At 47.3% G+C, this 16,192-nt stretch overlaps 1 pseudogene; it reads right to left on the bottom strand.

Moving 5' to 3' along the window:
• LOC118362152 (trafficking protein particle complex subunit 12-like) overlaps positions 1–16,192 on the bottom strand; it is a 40,138-nt pseudogene that overhangs the window by 10,510 nt on the left and 13,436 nt on the right.

Genomic DNA, 16,192 nt, shown 5'->3' with positions numbered 1-16,192 from the left:
GGCATTATGATGAGGAACCAAAAACACATTGGCATTATGATGAGGAACCAAAAACACATTGGCATTATGATGAGGAACCAAAAACACATTGGCATTATGATGAGGAACCAAAAACACATTGGCATTATGATGAGGAACCAAAAACACATTGGCATTATTGAGGAACCAAAAACACATGAGGAACCAAAAACACATTGGCATTATGATGAGGAACCAAAAACACATTGGCATTATGATGAGGAACCAAAAACACATTGGCATTATGATGAGGAACCAAAAACACATTGGCATTATGATGAGGAACCAAAAACACATTGGCATTATGATGAGGAACCAAAAACACATTGGCATTATGATGAGGAACCAAAAACACATTGGCATTATGTTGAGGAACCAAAAACACATTGGCATTATGATGAGGAACCAAAAACACATTGGCATTATGATGAGGAACCAAAAACACATTGGCATTATGATGAGGAACCAAAAACACATTGGCATTATGTTGAGGAACCAAAAACACATTGGCATTATGAGGAACCAAAAACACATGAGGAACCAAAAACACATTGGCATTATGTTGAGGAACCAAAAACACATTGGCATTATGATGAGGAACCAAAAACACATTATGTTGCAAAAACACATTGGCATTATGATGAGGAACCAAAAACACACTGGCATTATGATGAGGAACCAAAAACACATTGGCATTATGATGAGGAACCAAAAACACATTGGCATTATGATGAGGAACCAAAAACACATTGGCATTATGATGAGGAACCAAAAACACACTGGCATTATGATGAGGAACCAAAAACACATTGGCATTATGATGAGGAACCAAAAACACATTGGCATTATGATGAGGAACCAAAAACACATTGGCATTATGATGAGGAACCAAAAACACATTGGCATTATGATGAGGAACCAAAAACACATTGGCATTATGTTGAAGAAAAGTAGTTGTAGTTCAAAGAGAGGCGTGTTCACCTGCAGGAATATGCGTCCTATCCCACTCAGCAGCTGCACTCTCTGCTGGGGCTCCTACTGGATGACGGAGTGATATGTCTCTACAGCTAGAACACAGTCCTGGAGAGAGAAAGACAAGAGGGGGGAGAAAGACGAGAGAGAGAGGGATGAGAAAGTGAGAAAGACAGAGAGAGGGGGAGAGGGGAGAGAGAGAAAGACAAGAGAGTGAGAGGGAGAGGGGAGAGAGAGAAAGATGAGAGAGAGAGATGGGGGAGGGAGAGAAAGACGAGAAAGAGATGGGGGAGAGAGAGGGGAGGGAGAGAAAGACAAGAGAGAGAGGGGGAGAGAGAAAGACAAGAGAGAGAGAGGGAGAGGGAGAGAGAGAGAGAGAGAGAGAGAGAGAGAGAGAGAGAGAGAGAGAGAGAAAGACAGAGAGAGGTGGGAGAGAGAGAAAGATGAGAGAGAGAGATGGGGAAGGGAGAGAAAGACGAGAAAGAGATGGGGGAGAGAGAAAGACAAGAGAGAGAGGGGGAGAGAGAAAGACAAGAGAGAGAGAGGGAGAGGGGAGAGAGAGAGAGAGAGAGAGAGAGAGAGAGAGAGAGAGAGAGAGATAGATAGATAGATAGATAGATAGAGAAAGACAGAGAGAGAGAAAGACGAGAGAGGGGAGGGAGAGAAAGACAAGAGAGGGGGGGGGTGTAAAATCAGGTGTATTGACCATTAGCAGGGCAAGGTGTCCCTGGTCACAGTGTGCAACTGCCATGCCTGTTCTTTACCACACATCATATCGCTCACATGCTGACTGAACTGCTGAACACGGTTGCTATGTAGCTGGGTATAGGGGAGAGGTCGGGTGGTGAGTTGGTACAGTGGGTGTCTGTGTGTACATAAATATCACCAGCTGATGGCACTGTGGCTCTTTCAATTGTCCCCCCGGACAGAACACACTCTACCTCTCCCTCGCTTCCTCTATTTCTCTCACTAACAAAGAATCCAGCCAGGGTGATCCTATGGGATACTTCTAGAAAGCCTGTGGTCTGCCATCATACATCTACAGACCAACACAAACAACACTTATACACAACAATCACTAACAAGCAACATCATTAGACAGGATTCTCTAGTGCTGTATAAAGTATAGAAGTCAATTAAACGTGATGAATGCAGGCTTCATCAAAGGATGATACAGAACCTGTCAAAATGATCATGTCTCCTGTGCCTGGAGGACACGGTGTGGTCCTCGACGGGTAGTGTTCTGCCTCTATCAATTACTGTAAAACTCCAGTCCATGGTAGTCAGATCATCAAGCAGAATGGTGGTTTTGTTGCATGATAGTTTAGTGTTTCACCGTTTCTTCATTGGACTCTGAGGGTGATGATACTACTGAAGGTGTTCTCAACTGGCAGGACAGATACACAGTGGCTTGGAGCAGGACGTACTCTAGCTAGCATCAGCCTGGCTATTCCACTGTCCACATTTGTCTCGACAGAGAGCAGGACGTGCTCTAGCTAGCATCAGCCTGGCTATTCCACTGTCCGCATGTGTCTAGACAGAGAGCAGGACGTGCTCTAGCTAGCATCAGCCTGGCTATTCCACTGTCCGCATGTGTCTCGACAGAGAGCAGGACGTGCTCTAGCTAGCATCAGCCTGGCTATTCCACTGTCCGCATGTGTCTCGACAGAGAGCAGGACGTGCTCTAGCTAGCATCAGCCTGGCTATTCCACTGTCCGCATGTGTCTAGACAGAGAGCAGGACGTGCTCTAGCTAGCATCAGCCTGGCTATTCCACAGTCCACATGTGTCTCGACAGAGAGCAGGACGTGCTCTAGCTAGCATCAGCCTGGCTATTCCACTGTCCGCATGTGTCTCGACAGAGAGCAGGACGTGCTCTAGCTAGCATCAGCCTGGCTATTCCACTGTCCGCATGTGTCTAGACAGAGAGCAGGACGTGCTCTAGCTAGCATCAGCCTGGCTATTCCACTGTCCGCATGTGTCTCGACAGAGAGCAGGACGTGCTCTAGCTAGCATCAGCCTGGCTATTCCACTGTCCGCATGTGTCTCGACAGAGAGCAGGACGTGCTCTAGCTAGCATCAGCCTGGCTATTCCACTGTCCGCATGTGTCTAGACAGAGAGCAGGACGTGCTCTAGCTAGCATCAGCCTGGCTATTCCACTGTCCGCATGTGTCTCGACAGAGAGCAGGACGTGCTCTAGCTAGCATCAGCCTGGCTATTCCACTGTCCGCATGTGTCTAGACAGAGAGCAGGACGTGCTCTAGCTAGCATCAGCCTGGCTATTCCACTGTCCGCATGTGTCTCGACAGAGAGCAGGACGTGCTCTAGCTAGCATCAGCCTGGCTATTCCACTGTCCGCATGTGTCTAGACAGAGAGCAGGACTGAGGGGAAGGTAGAATGAAGAGAACTGATCCACACACACGTACCTGACAAGACATCTCCAAACACACCCACTCACTGCACTAAAACAACGCTGCTAAAACCTAATAACCCTTATTAGCCATTGTGTGTGTCCGTGTCTCTCGCTGGTCGTCATCCATTCTTCTAATTGCTCCACTAGCTTCCTGACAGCCCTGGACAGGCATGTGTGTGAATCTGTGACTGTGGGCATGTAAGAATGTGTCGAACTATGTCGATGAATGTGTGTGTTAAAGCATGGACAGTGGGCCAAACAAGTATTTAGTCAGCCACCAATTGTGCAAGTTCTCCCACTTAAAAAGATGAGAGAGGTCTGTAATTTTCATCATAGGTACACTTCAACTATGACAGACAAAATGAGGGGGAAAAAATCCAGAAAATCACATTGTAGGATTTTTTATGAATTTATTTGCAAATTATGGTGGAAAATAAGTATTTGGTCAATAACAAAAGTTTATCTCAATACTTTGTTATATACCCTTTCTTAGCAATGACAGAGGTCAATTTTGGCCCATTCCTGCATGCAGATCTCCTCTAGAGCAGTGATGTTTTGGGGCTGTTGCTGGGCAACACGGACTTTCAACTCCCTCCAAAGATGTTCTATGGGGTTGAGATCTGGAGACTGGCTAGGCCACTCCAGGACCTTGAAATGCTTCTTACGAAGCCACTCCTTCGTTGCCCGGGCGGTGTGTTTGGGATCATTGTCATGCTGAAAGACCCAGCCACGTTTCATCTTCAATGCCCTTGCTGATGGAAGGAGGTTTTCACTCAAAATCTCATGATACATGGCCCCATTCATTCTTTCCTTTACACGGATCAGTCGTCCTTGTCCCTTTGCAGAAAAACAGCCCAAAAGCATGATGTTTTCACGCCCATGCTTCACAGTAGGTATGGTGTTCTTTGGATGCAACTCAGCATTCTTTGTCCTCCAAACACGACGAGTTGAGTTTTTACCAAAAAGTTATATTTTGGTTTCATCTGACCATATGACATTCTCCCAATCTTCTTCTGGATCATCCAAATGCTCTCTAGAAAACTTCAGACGGGCCTGGACATGTACTGGCTTAAGCAGGGGGACATGTCTGGCACTGCAGGATTTGAGTCCCTGGCGGCGTAGTGTGTTACTGATGGTAGGCTTTGTTACTTTGGTCCCAGCTCTCTGCAGGTCATTCACTAGGTCCCCCTGTGTGGTTCTGGGATTTTTGCTCACCGTTCTTGTGATCATTTTGACCCCACGGGGTGAAATCTTGCGTGGAGCCCCAGATCGAGGGAGAATATCAGTGGTCTTGTGTGTCTTCCATTTCCTAATAATTGCTCCCACAGTTGATTTCTTCAAACCACGCTGCTTACCCATTGCAGATTCAGTCTTCCCAGCCTGGTGCAGGTCTACAATTTTGTTTCTGGTGTCCTTTGACAGCTCTTTGGTCTTGGCCATAGTGGAGTTTGGAGTGTGACTGTTTGAGGTTGTGGACAGGTGTCTTTCATACTGATAACAAGTTCAAACAGGTGCCATTAATACAGGTGACGAGTGGAGGACAGAGGAGCCTCTTAAAGAAGAAGTTACAGGTCTGTGAGAGCCAGAAATCTTGCTTGTTTGTAGGTGACCAAATACTTATTTTCCACCATAATTTGCAAATAAATTCATTAAAAATCCTACAATGTGATTTTCTGGATTTTCCTTCTTCTCATTTTGTCTGTCATAGTTGAAGTGTACCTATGATGAAAATTACAGGCCTCTCTCATCTTTTTAAGTGGGAGAACTTGCACAATAGGTGGCTGACTAAATACTTTTTTGCCCCACTGTACATACACACAGGGGACAATGGTAGCTCTGTGCAGCTCTCCTTAGTGTTAGTCCCTCCCCCTCACACACACCTGTGCATGCACACACACCAGACACACCTTCATCATGAGCAGACAGTTAGCCATGGAGTACATGACCCGACTCAGATGAGACCTCCACAGCTGAAGAGATTCTGCAACACACAAGAGGACAAATTGGTTTAATTTCAGTCATTTCTGACTCATTTACGCAGGTAGCTTTCGGGACAATTAATTAATTCATTCGATATTCCGCTGTTTAAAAATACCGTTGACCATAACACCCCAAATGCATGGAAGTACAAATATAGCACCCCTCCCTTTTCTCTCCTCTCTCTATATCCAACTACCCCTCCCCTCATCAAACTAGTATTCCTATCACCTTCCAACCCATCAATTCATTACCCGAGAGAAGGAATTATAGAGGGAGAGAAAGCACTGCGACACCCTCTCTCTCTCTCACACTGTCTCTCTCCTCAGGCTAATTGTATAGGCTGTCACTGGGCTTATTTGCACTCATCTGCAGTGGGTGTGTATTCATGTGTGAATGGGCCTGATTGTGCATAGAAAACCTGTGTGTGTTCAGTTGACTAAGACAATCACTCAGTGGGGATCTGTTGCGATGCTCCAAGTCTGTGTTGAGAGGCAGAGAGAGACAGGGAGTGGGGGAGAGAGAGGGGGAGAGTGGGGGAGAGAGGGAGAGATAGAGAGGAAACGTGGGAGAAATAGACAGACAGTGGGAGAAAGAGAGACAGACACAGACAGTGGGAGAGAGAGAGAGAGAGAGAGAGAGAGAGAGAGAGAGAGAGAGAGAGAGAGAGAGAGAGAGAGAGAGAGAGAGAGAGTGGGAGAGATACACAGACAGTAGGAGAGAGAGAGACAGTGGGAGAGAGGAAGAGAGAGAGAGAGAGAGAGAGAGACAGACAGACAGACACAGACAGTGGGAGTGGGGGAGAGACAGTGGGAGAGGGAGAGACAGTGGGAGAGGGAGAGAGACAGTAGGAGAGGGAGAGAGACAGTAGGAGAGGGAGAGAGAGTGGGAGAGGGAGCGAGATAGTGGGAGAGGGAGAGATAGAGTTGGAGAGAGAGAGACAGACAGACAGACAGACAGACAGACAGACAGACAGACAGACAGACAGACAGACAGACAGACAGAGGGAGAGGGAGAGAGAGAGAGAGACAGATAGACACAGACATACAGACAGTGAGAGGGAGACAGATAGACACAGACATACAGACAGTGAGAGGGAGACAGATAGACACAGACAGACATACAGACAGTGAGAGGGAGACAGATAGATACAGACATACATACAGACAGTGAGAGGGAGACAGATAGATACAGACAGACATACAGACAGTGAGAGGGAGACAGATAGACACAGACAGACATACAGACAGTGAGAGGGAGACAGACAGACACATACAGACAGTGAAAGGGAGACAGACATACAGACAGTGAGAGGGAGACAGATATACACAGACAGACGGACAGTGAGAGGGAGACAGATAGACAGACAGACAGTGAGAGGGAGACAGATAGACACAGACAGACATACAGACAGTGAGAGGGAGACAGATAGACACAGACAGACATACAGACAGTGAGAGGGAGACAGATAGACACAGACAGACATACAGACAGTGAGAGGGAGACAGATAGACACAGACATACATACAGACAGTGAGAGGGAGACAGATAGACACAGACATACATACAGACAGTGAGAGGGAGACAGATAGACACAGACAGTGAGAGGGAGACAGATAGACACAGACATACATACAGACAGTGAGAGGGAGACAGATAGACACATACATACAGACAGTGAGAGGGAGACAGATAGACACATACATACAGACAGTGAGTGAGAGGGAGACAGATAGACACAGACATACATACAGACAGTGAGAGGGAGACAGATAGACACAGACATACATACAGACAGTGAGAGGGAGACAGATAGACACATACATACAGACAGTGAGAGGGAGACAGATAGACACAGACATACATACAGACAGTGAGAGGGAGACAGATAGACACAGACATACATACAGACAGTGAGAGGGAGACAGATAGACACAGACATACAGACAGTGAGAGGGAGACAGATAGACACAGACATACATACAGACAGTGAGAGGGAGACAGATAGACACAGACATACATACAGACAGTGAGAGGGAGACAGATAGACACAGACATACATACAGACAGTGAGAGGGAGACAGATAGACACAGACATACATACAGACAGTGAGAGGGAGAGTGCTGTAACTATCAGATCAAGAGGAGACTAGTAAACAGAGCCTGAGCTCAGTCATCTGTTTATCCAATTATTGAAGTGTTGATCAACGTAACCAAGGTTTTATATATTGATTTATTTTCTCAATCCTCTAACCTTGTTTATGAATAAGTTCCTAAAAAATACATTATTTTGACAAACGGGCTTGACAGTAAATGAGTGGCTTTACCACCAAACTTTGTTGCATATGTTTTTAAACCTTAATGGTTGTTTTGTGACCTTGTTAAAAGCTCGAGGGAAAGGAATGACTGATGTGAATAACACGGTGTCTGATATGTCTGTACTGTACCTTGTCTGTCCTGCTGGGTGAGGTAGATCATACAGCTGTCCCCAGACAAGCCCTGCTCTACAGGGGACACACAAAGCAAGGTAGTCATTAACACATCATTGCCTTAATTGGAAGAAAAAAGTGATGGAGGACACAATAGAAAGTTGGTGTGTGTATGTATGTGTACACATTTTACTATAATTGTGAATGGCAGAAGTCCTCAAAAGAATAGCCAACTAAAATTCAGAGAAGTGAGGACATTTTGTCAGTACTCACTTATAAAAGCCTATTTTAGAGTTAGAAGTTAGAGGTTAGGATTTTGAATGGGAATCTATTGTTGGTCCCCAAAATGTCCTCACAAGTATAGGAAGACATAGATGTGTGTGCTCACAGTCTGACAGACAGTCCTCATGCTGTGTCGTCTGTCCAGAGACTCCTGTGGTTTCCCCAGGTACTGAGGCAGCTCTGCATGCAGCGCCCGCTACGAGAACGGAACCATGGAGCCTGAGAGAGAGAGAGAGAGAGAGAGAGAGAGAGAGAGAGAGAGAGAGAGAGAGAGAGAGAGAGAGAGAGAGAGAGAGAGAGAGAGAGAGAGGTTGCACGCGTCGTTCACATACACCCACAGATGAAACGTACAGATGGCATTGTGAAATGCTTGCTGCAAAGCAGGAAGCCTTCTTTCTCCCTCTATCTACCTATCCAACACTCTCTCTCTTCCTCTCACCCCCATGACTCCTCTCTCTACAGCTCTGCAGTGACATCACAGAGAGAACAGCCATGTTCTCCAGTACAAAGGGTCAGGGGTAAACCTGGATTCATTCTGACAAGTTAAAGACACATGCGATCATTTATCCACAACCTATGACTGGTGGATGAGGATCTTGAAAATAATAGCCTTAAAAATAAAAAATTCCCTCTCACTTTGTCAACAGATTATCAGCCGATTCTGTTTTTTCCCACAGTATATCCTGGTTGTTTGAGAGGAGAGGCTTGGTGCCCACTAAGGTTCCTTCTAAGAGTGAGATCATGGATAATAGATATTGGATCGGGGCAGCAGACCGTCAGATCTGAATCTTTGATGCCAGGCAGGAACAGTTGCCAGCATCTGGAGGCACCTACGGCAGCCCAAAGCATTTCATATTGAGGAATGGAAATTCAATCTGCTCTCCCCTTGGACTGCTGTTTGGTGTAGCTTCACATGTTCACCTCGGTTCTCTGTGTGTGTGTGTGTCCATGGCCATGACTCAATAGCGATTGCCTCTACTACAGTAACCTCTAGGGCTGTAAAGACTAAAGCAAAGGCACTGCATCAGAGAGCTGTTCAAGCAGAGTTAAACGGGGAAAACAACACCAGTGGTACTGAAGTGAAGTGTTGTCTTCGGTTGTTAGCAGGGTATTTCAATGGTTTGATCTGTGTCAGGGCGTTTGGTTAGTATTTGAAGTATACACTGAGTGTACACAACATCATGAACATTATTCTCTTTTATGACATAGCCTGACCTGGTGAATCCAGGTGAAAGCTATGATCCCTTATTCGTGTCAATAACAGATGAGAAAGAAGGGTATTTAATGGGCAAGACAAAAGATTTAAGTGCCTTTGAACGGGGTGTGGTAGTAGGTGCCAGCCGCACTGGTTTTTGTCAAATCACATTTTATTGGTCACATACACATATTTAGCAGATGTTATTGCGGGTGTAGCGAAATGCTTGTTTCCCATGTGTATCAACAATGGTCCACCACCCAAAGGACATCCAGCCAACTTGACACAACTGTGGAACGCTTTCAACACCTTGTACGGTCCATGGCTGACGAATTGAGTCTGTTCTGAGGGCAAAAAGGGGGATGTACCTCAATATTAGGAAGGTGTTCTTAATGTTTTGTACACTCGGTGTAGGTGGTGTGTGTACCTCTCCTCCCAGGGTATACAGTATACTAGTATTCAGGGTATAGATCAGGTTGGTCCAGGTTTCCAAACGGCTCCAGTTCCATCTCAGCCTTCTGGAACAGACTCCAGCTTGGTGAGCAGGGCCAGGCGAACAAACCCCAGCTACAACACACACACATAACCAACTTTACATATGTGTGTGTGTGAGCCCGATACGGTCGTCCTCTGTGTGTGTGTCTGCCTCAGCCCTCCTGTCGGAGTGTGTGTGCGTGTGTCAGCCCACTCTTGTCATCCAGAGTCTAATTTGTGCAGGCAGCTCCTGGCTTCCACCCCCATCCTCTCCTCTGCCACACACACATACACACGCTGTCACACATGCACATGTGCTGTGCCACACACACACACAGCCAGACAGGAGAGTATGTTAGACTTGCCTATCTATCGCTGACACTGTACAGACACGTAGCTACATTAGCCCCGTCCCCGACAAAATAAAATCAAGAGTCTTCTGTTCTTTCGACCAATCAATTTCAAAACAGCCATTTCTCACTGAAACGGTTCTGTTACCGAAATCGCTAATTTGTTTCAGAAAAACATTCCCTATTCACTCAATCCTTGCTCTCTTTACGTGACACATGTATGCATCTCATGGACGTGACCAATAGGGGCTGACCTATAGAATAGCATATAATTACATCAATAAATGGGTTATAACAAACTCTGAACTCCTAAACGGCAAAATAGATGCAGAGGACGGGACAAACTCGAAACGGGGGAATATTTAGGCAACTGGGTAAAGGGGAAGTTAGACGTGTGGAATACAATGTTACTAGTTGTAGAAAATCTTGGAGATAATACATAAGTTAAGGAGGTAAGGTAAAGAGCAAGTGATGTGTGATGCTTAACATCCTTATCATTTATCGCCCTCCAGGTTCCCTCGGAGAGTTCATCAATGAGCTTGATGCCTTGATAAGCTCCTTTCCTGAGGACGGCTCACCTCTCACAGTTCTGGGCGACTTTAACCTCCCCACGTCTACCTTTGACTCATTCCTCTCTGCCTCCTTCTTTCCACTACTCTCCTCTTTTGACCTCACCCTCTCACCTTCCCCCCCCTACTCACAAGGCAGGCAATACGCTCGACCTCATCTTTACTAGATGCTGTTCTTCCACTAACCTCATTGCAACTCCCCTCCAAGTCTCCGACCACTACCTTGTATCCTTTTCCCTCTTGCTCTCATCCAACACTTCCCACACTGCCCCTACTCGGATGGTATCGCGCCGTCCCAACCTTCGCTCTCTCTCCCCCCGCTACACTCTCCTCTTCCATCCTATCATCTCTTCCCTCTGCTCAAACCTTCTCCAACCTATCTCCTGATTCTGCCTCCTCAACCCTCCTCTCCTCCCTTTCTGCATCCTTTGACTCTCTATGCCCCCTATCCTCCAGGCCGGCTCGGTCCTCCCCTCCCGCTCCGTGGCTCGACGACTCATTGCGAGCTCACAGAACGGGGCTCCGGGCAGCCGAGCGGAAATGGAGGAAAACTCGCCTCTCTGCGGACCTGGCATCCTTTCGCTCCCTCCTCTCTACATTTTCCTCTTCTGTCTCTGCTGCTAAAGCCACTTTCTACCACTCTAAATTCCAAGCTTCTGCCTCTAACCCTAGGAAGCTCTTTGCCACCTTCTCCTCCCTCCTGAATCCTCCTCCCCCTCCCCCCCCTCCTCCCTCTCTGCAGATGACTTTGTCAACCATTTTGAAAAGAAGGTCGACGACATCCGATCCTCGTTTGCTAAGTCAAACGACACCGCTGGTTCTGCTCACACTGCCCTACCCTGTGCTCTGACCTCTTTCTCCCCTCTCTCTCCAGATGAAATCTTGCGTCTTGTGACGGCCGGCCGCCCAACAACCTGCCCGCTTGACCCTATCCCCTCCTCTCTTCTCCAGACCATTTCCGGAGACCTTCTCCCTTACCTCACCTCGCTCATCAACTCATCCCTGACCGCTGGCTACGTCCCTTCCGTCATCAAGAGAGCGAGAGTTGCACCCCTTCTGAAAAAACCTACACTCGATCCCTCCGATGTCAACAACTACAGACCAGTATCCCTTCTTTCTTTTCTCTCCAAAACTCTTGAACGTGCCGTCCTTGGCCAGCTCTCCCGCTATCTCTCTCAGAATGACCTTCTTGATCCAAATCAGTCAGGTTTCAAGACTAGTCATTCAACTGAGACTGCTCTTCTCTGTATCACGGAGGCGCTCCGCACCGCTAAAGCTAACTCTCTCTCCTCTGCTCTCATCCTTCTAGACCTATCGGCTGCCTTCGATACTGTGAACCATCAGATCCTCCTCTCCACCCTCTCCGAGTTGGGCATCTCCGGCACGGCCCACGCTTGGATTGCGTCCTACCTGACAGGTCGCTCCTACCAGGTGGCGTGGCGAGAATCTGTCTCCTCACCACGCGCTCTCACCACTGGTGTCCCCCAGGGCTCTGTTATAGGCCCTCTCTTATTCTCGCTATACACCAAGTCACTTGGCTCTGTCATAACCTCACATGGTCTCTCCTATCATTGCTATGCAGACGACACACAATTAATCTTCTCCTTTCCCCCTTCTGATGACCAGGTGGCGAATCGCATCTCTGCATGTCTGGCAGACATATCAGTGTGGATGACGGATCACCACCTCAAGCTGAACCTCGGCAAGACGGAGCTGCTCTTCCTCCCGGGGAAGGACTGCCCGTTCCATGATCTCGCCATCACGGTTGACAACTCCATTGTGTCCTCCTCCCAGAGCGCTAAGAACCTTGGCGTGATCCTGGACAACACCCTGTCGTTCTCAACTAACATCAAGGCGGTGGCCCGTTCCTGTAGGTTCATGCTCTACAACATCCGCAGAGTACGACCCTGCCTCACACAGGAAGCGGCGCAGGTCCTAATCCAGGCACTTGTCATCTCCCGTCTGGATTACTGCAACTCGCTGTTGGCTGGGCTCCCTGCCTGTGCCATTAAACTCCTACAACTCATCCAGAACGCCGCAGCCCGTCTGGTGTTCAACCTTCCCAAGTTCTCTCACGACACCCCGTTCCTCCGCTCTCTCCACTGGCTTCCAGTTGAAGCTCGCATCCGCTACAAGACCATGGTGCTTGCCTACGGAGCTGTGAGGGGAACGGCACCTCAGTACCTCCAGGCTCTGATCAGGCCCTACACCCAAACAAGGGCACTGCGTTCATCCACCTCTGGCCTGCTCGCCTCCCTACCACTGAGGAAGTACAGTTCCCGCTCAGCCCAGTCAAAACTGTTCGCTGCTCTGGCCCCCCAATGGTGGAACAAACTCCCTTACGACGTCAGGACAGCGGAGTCAATCACCACCTTCCGGAGACACCTGAAACCCCACCTCTTTAAGGAATACCTAGGATAGGATAAGTAATCCTTCTCACCCCCCCTTTTAAGATTTAGATGCACTATTGTAAAGTGACTGTTCCACTGGATGTCATAAGGTGAATGCACCAATTTGTAAGTCGCTCTGGATAAGAGCGTCTGCTAAATTACTTAAATGTAAATGTCTTAAATGTAATGTGTGCATATTATGTGCCAAACAGGTGCTGTTAGATTACAATATCATTTTTCTGACCGTTTGAAACATTGTATACAACACTGAATAAAGTAGAAGTGCACCAGAGAGTCTGTTGTACAGTTTTTTTTTGTCAAGCCTTTATTACAGCGAAGACTAAAAACGGCCTCAGTATGAAGACTAAACAGGATGCTCTCTTAGGCCTACAGCTCAATGGTGGATATACAAGGCTGCTTTACTAAGCCTCCTAATGATAATGACATGACTTATTATTGTAAAGATGATCATAATAACAACAATAAGATGAGCTCAAGAAAAAGGAGCATTATTATTATTATAAATATTATTTTTTCTGACAATTTAGTAAACAACACTAAATCAATTATAAATTATACCAGAGGATGTTCTAACGAGAAAGAAAAGTGGAAAGCCTTAATTAAAGAAAAGATTAAAAACAGACAAATTTGTGAAATTGTTTACTTGACATGTCATTGCGTGAGGCTTGGTGAATCAGTAGGCTATTAAACAAACAGTTAAACAGGCAACAGAAGCAGGATCTGTCTTATTTTTGTAGATATATATATATATATATATATGGATGATTTATAAAGCCAGGCACATTTAACAGTAGCCGCACACAAGCCTAAGATCACCATGCGCAATGCCAAGTGTCAGCTAGAGTGGTGTAAAGCTCACCGCTATTGGACTCTGGAGCAGTGGAAACGCTGTCTCTGGAGTGATGAGTCACGCTTCACCATCTGGCAGTCTGACGGACGAATCTAGGTCTGGCAAATCCAGGAGAACACTATCTGCCCGTTCTCCTGGATTTCGCTACCTGCCCTCCACCAAACTGTAATAATGGTCTGGGGCTGTTTTTCATGGTTCGGGCTAGGCCCCTTACAATGGCAACAGGAAAAGGAAAACAGGAAAAGCCTGTTTCAAGCATGACAATGTCGCCTTGCACAAAGCGAGGTCCATATAGAAATGGTTTATCAAGATCAAGATGACCTGCACAGAGCCCTGACCTCAACTCCATCAAACACCTTCGGGAAAATTGGAACGCCGACTGCAAGCCAGGCCAAATGTTTTTTTTTCTCCCCTTTATTTAACTAGGCAAGTCAGTTAAGAACAAATTCTTATTTTCAATGACAGCCTAGGAACAGTGGGTTAACTGCCTGTTCAGGGGCAGAATGACAGATTTGTACCTTGTCAGCTCGGGGATTTGAACTTGCAACCTTCCGGTTACTAGTCCAACACTCTAACCACTAGGCTACCCTGCCGCCCCTAATCACCCAACATCAGGACTCGACCTCACTAATTCTCTTCTGGCTGAATGGAAGCAAGTGCGTATATAAAACAGAGACATAACCACACACAGAAACACTGTCACACAGACATATGCACCAGTATCACACTTCTATTGCCACACGGAAACCTAGACAGACAGAACAGACAGGTACCAGTAGTGAGTCAGTGGTGTGGCTGGAGGGCTGGCCAGCCTTGCCGTAGCCCTGACCATGAGCTGTCAGCAGTCTGCCAGTCCGGTCCACTGCGGCGTGCCCGTTCTTAGTGCTCTACAGGTACACAGGATGGGGACACAGCTGTTTCAACAAAACCACCAGACAAGGTGAGAGGACCGACACAGACACGGGACACAATGACCCCCAACATGAACCAACCCCTGGCTGGCGGCAAACAGTTAAAAAGGACATCTTATATTTCTATATTTTATTTGTGATGGTAGAGTGGTGGTGCTGGTAGAGGTCAGCCAAAGGTCGGGGAAACACTGAGTAAGGTACAATGTGAGGGGACACACACATTAAAGCAACAGATGTCTCCACAGGAGGGGGTGGGTACAGTACAGAGGACGAGGGGGTGGGGGGGCGTGTACATCCGAGCCTCCCCATCAGTAAGCATGACAAGGTCAGCCTGGAGATTGGGTTTTAACTGCACGGCAAAGGGCCATTCATCACAGTCAGCAACCTAATTAGGCATCAGAGAATTACACACTAGAGATAGAGAGAAAGACAGCCAGCCTCGACACCACGGCTGAACAGCCCACCCCAGATCCTGACCACAGCCTCCCTCCATACAACAGTAGAACAGACAAATGAAGAACCACCAACCCAGCAGACCCTACCCCCTCCTAGCAGACCTGTGAAAATCCTTTCACACCCACTGAGGGCACACAAAAGCCACAGATTGTCCTTAAGGGCTCCAATGGGAAATAGATAGAAGAAAAAACACCCAGTGGCTAAACTCTGGTGCCCAAGCACCCAGCATGCCCTAAACTTGCTATCTAAGGACCAACTAGGGTCACCCAGCCACATTCACACAGGCACAAACTATGTGAGAGCACAGCAGGAAAGGGGTTGCCACAGCACACAAGGAGTGATTGAAACTTGTTCTTCTACTTCCCCGCCCTGCTACCACGAAAATACGTTCATCCTGCTACCATACAGCAGGTAAACGCAAGCATTTCCTGTGACTGTGCCTCAAAACCTAACATCTACCTGGTCCACCACAACCCTAAAAGACATGGCCTTCAACCGCAGCACCTCACACAGGCGCAATGGTCACCCCCCCAGACCTGCACCTAGAGGACCTACATCCAGACCACAGCACCACTAGGCACATCTAGAATACAGCACCACCAAGGACATCCAAAACACAGCACCACCAGGCACATCTAGAACACAGCACCACCAAGGACATCCAGAACACAGCACCACCAGGCACATCTAGAACACAGCACCACCAAGGACATCTAGAACACAGCACCACAAGGCACATCTAGAACACAGCACCACCAAGGACATCCAGAACACAGCACCACCAGGCACATCTAGAACACAGCACCACCAAGGACATCCAGAACACAGCACCACCAGGCACATCTAGAACACAGCACCACCAAGGACATCTAGAACACAGCACC

Source organism: Oncorhynchus keta, chromosome 29, assembly GCF_023373465.1.
Source record: "Oncorhynchus keta strain PuntledgeMale-10-30-2019 chromosome 29, Oket_V2, whole genome shotgun sequence".
Classification (NCBI taxonomy): domain Eukaryota; kingdom Metazoa; phylum Chordata; class Actinopteri; order Salmoniformes; family Salmonidae; genus Oncorhynchus; species Oncorhynchus keta.
Note: the sequence above shows the minus strand (reverse complement) of the source record. Positions and strands in the feature narration are given on the sequence as shown.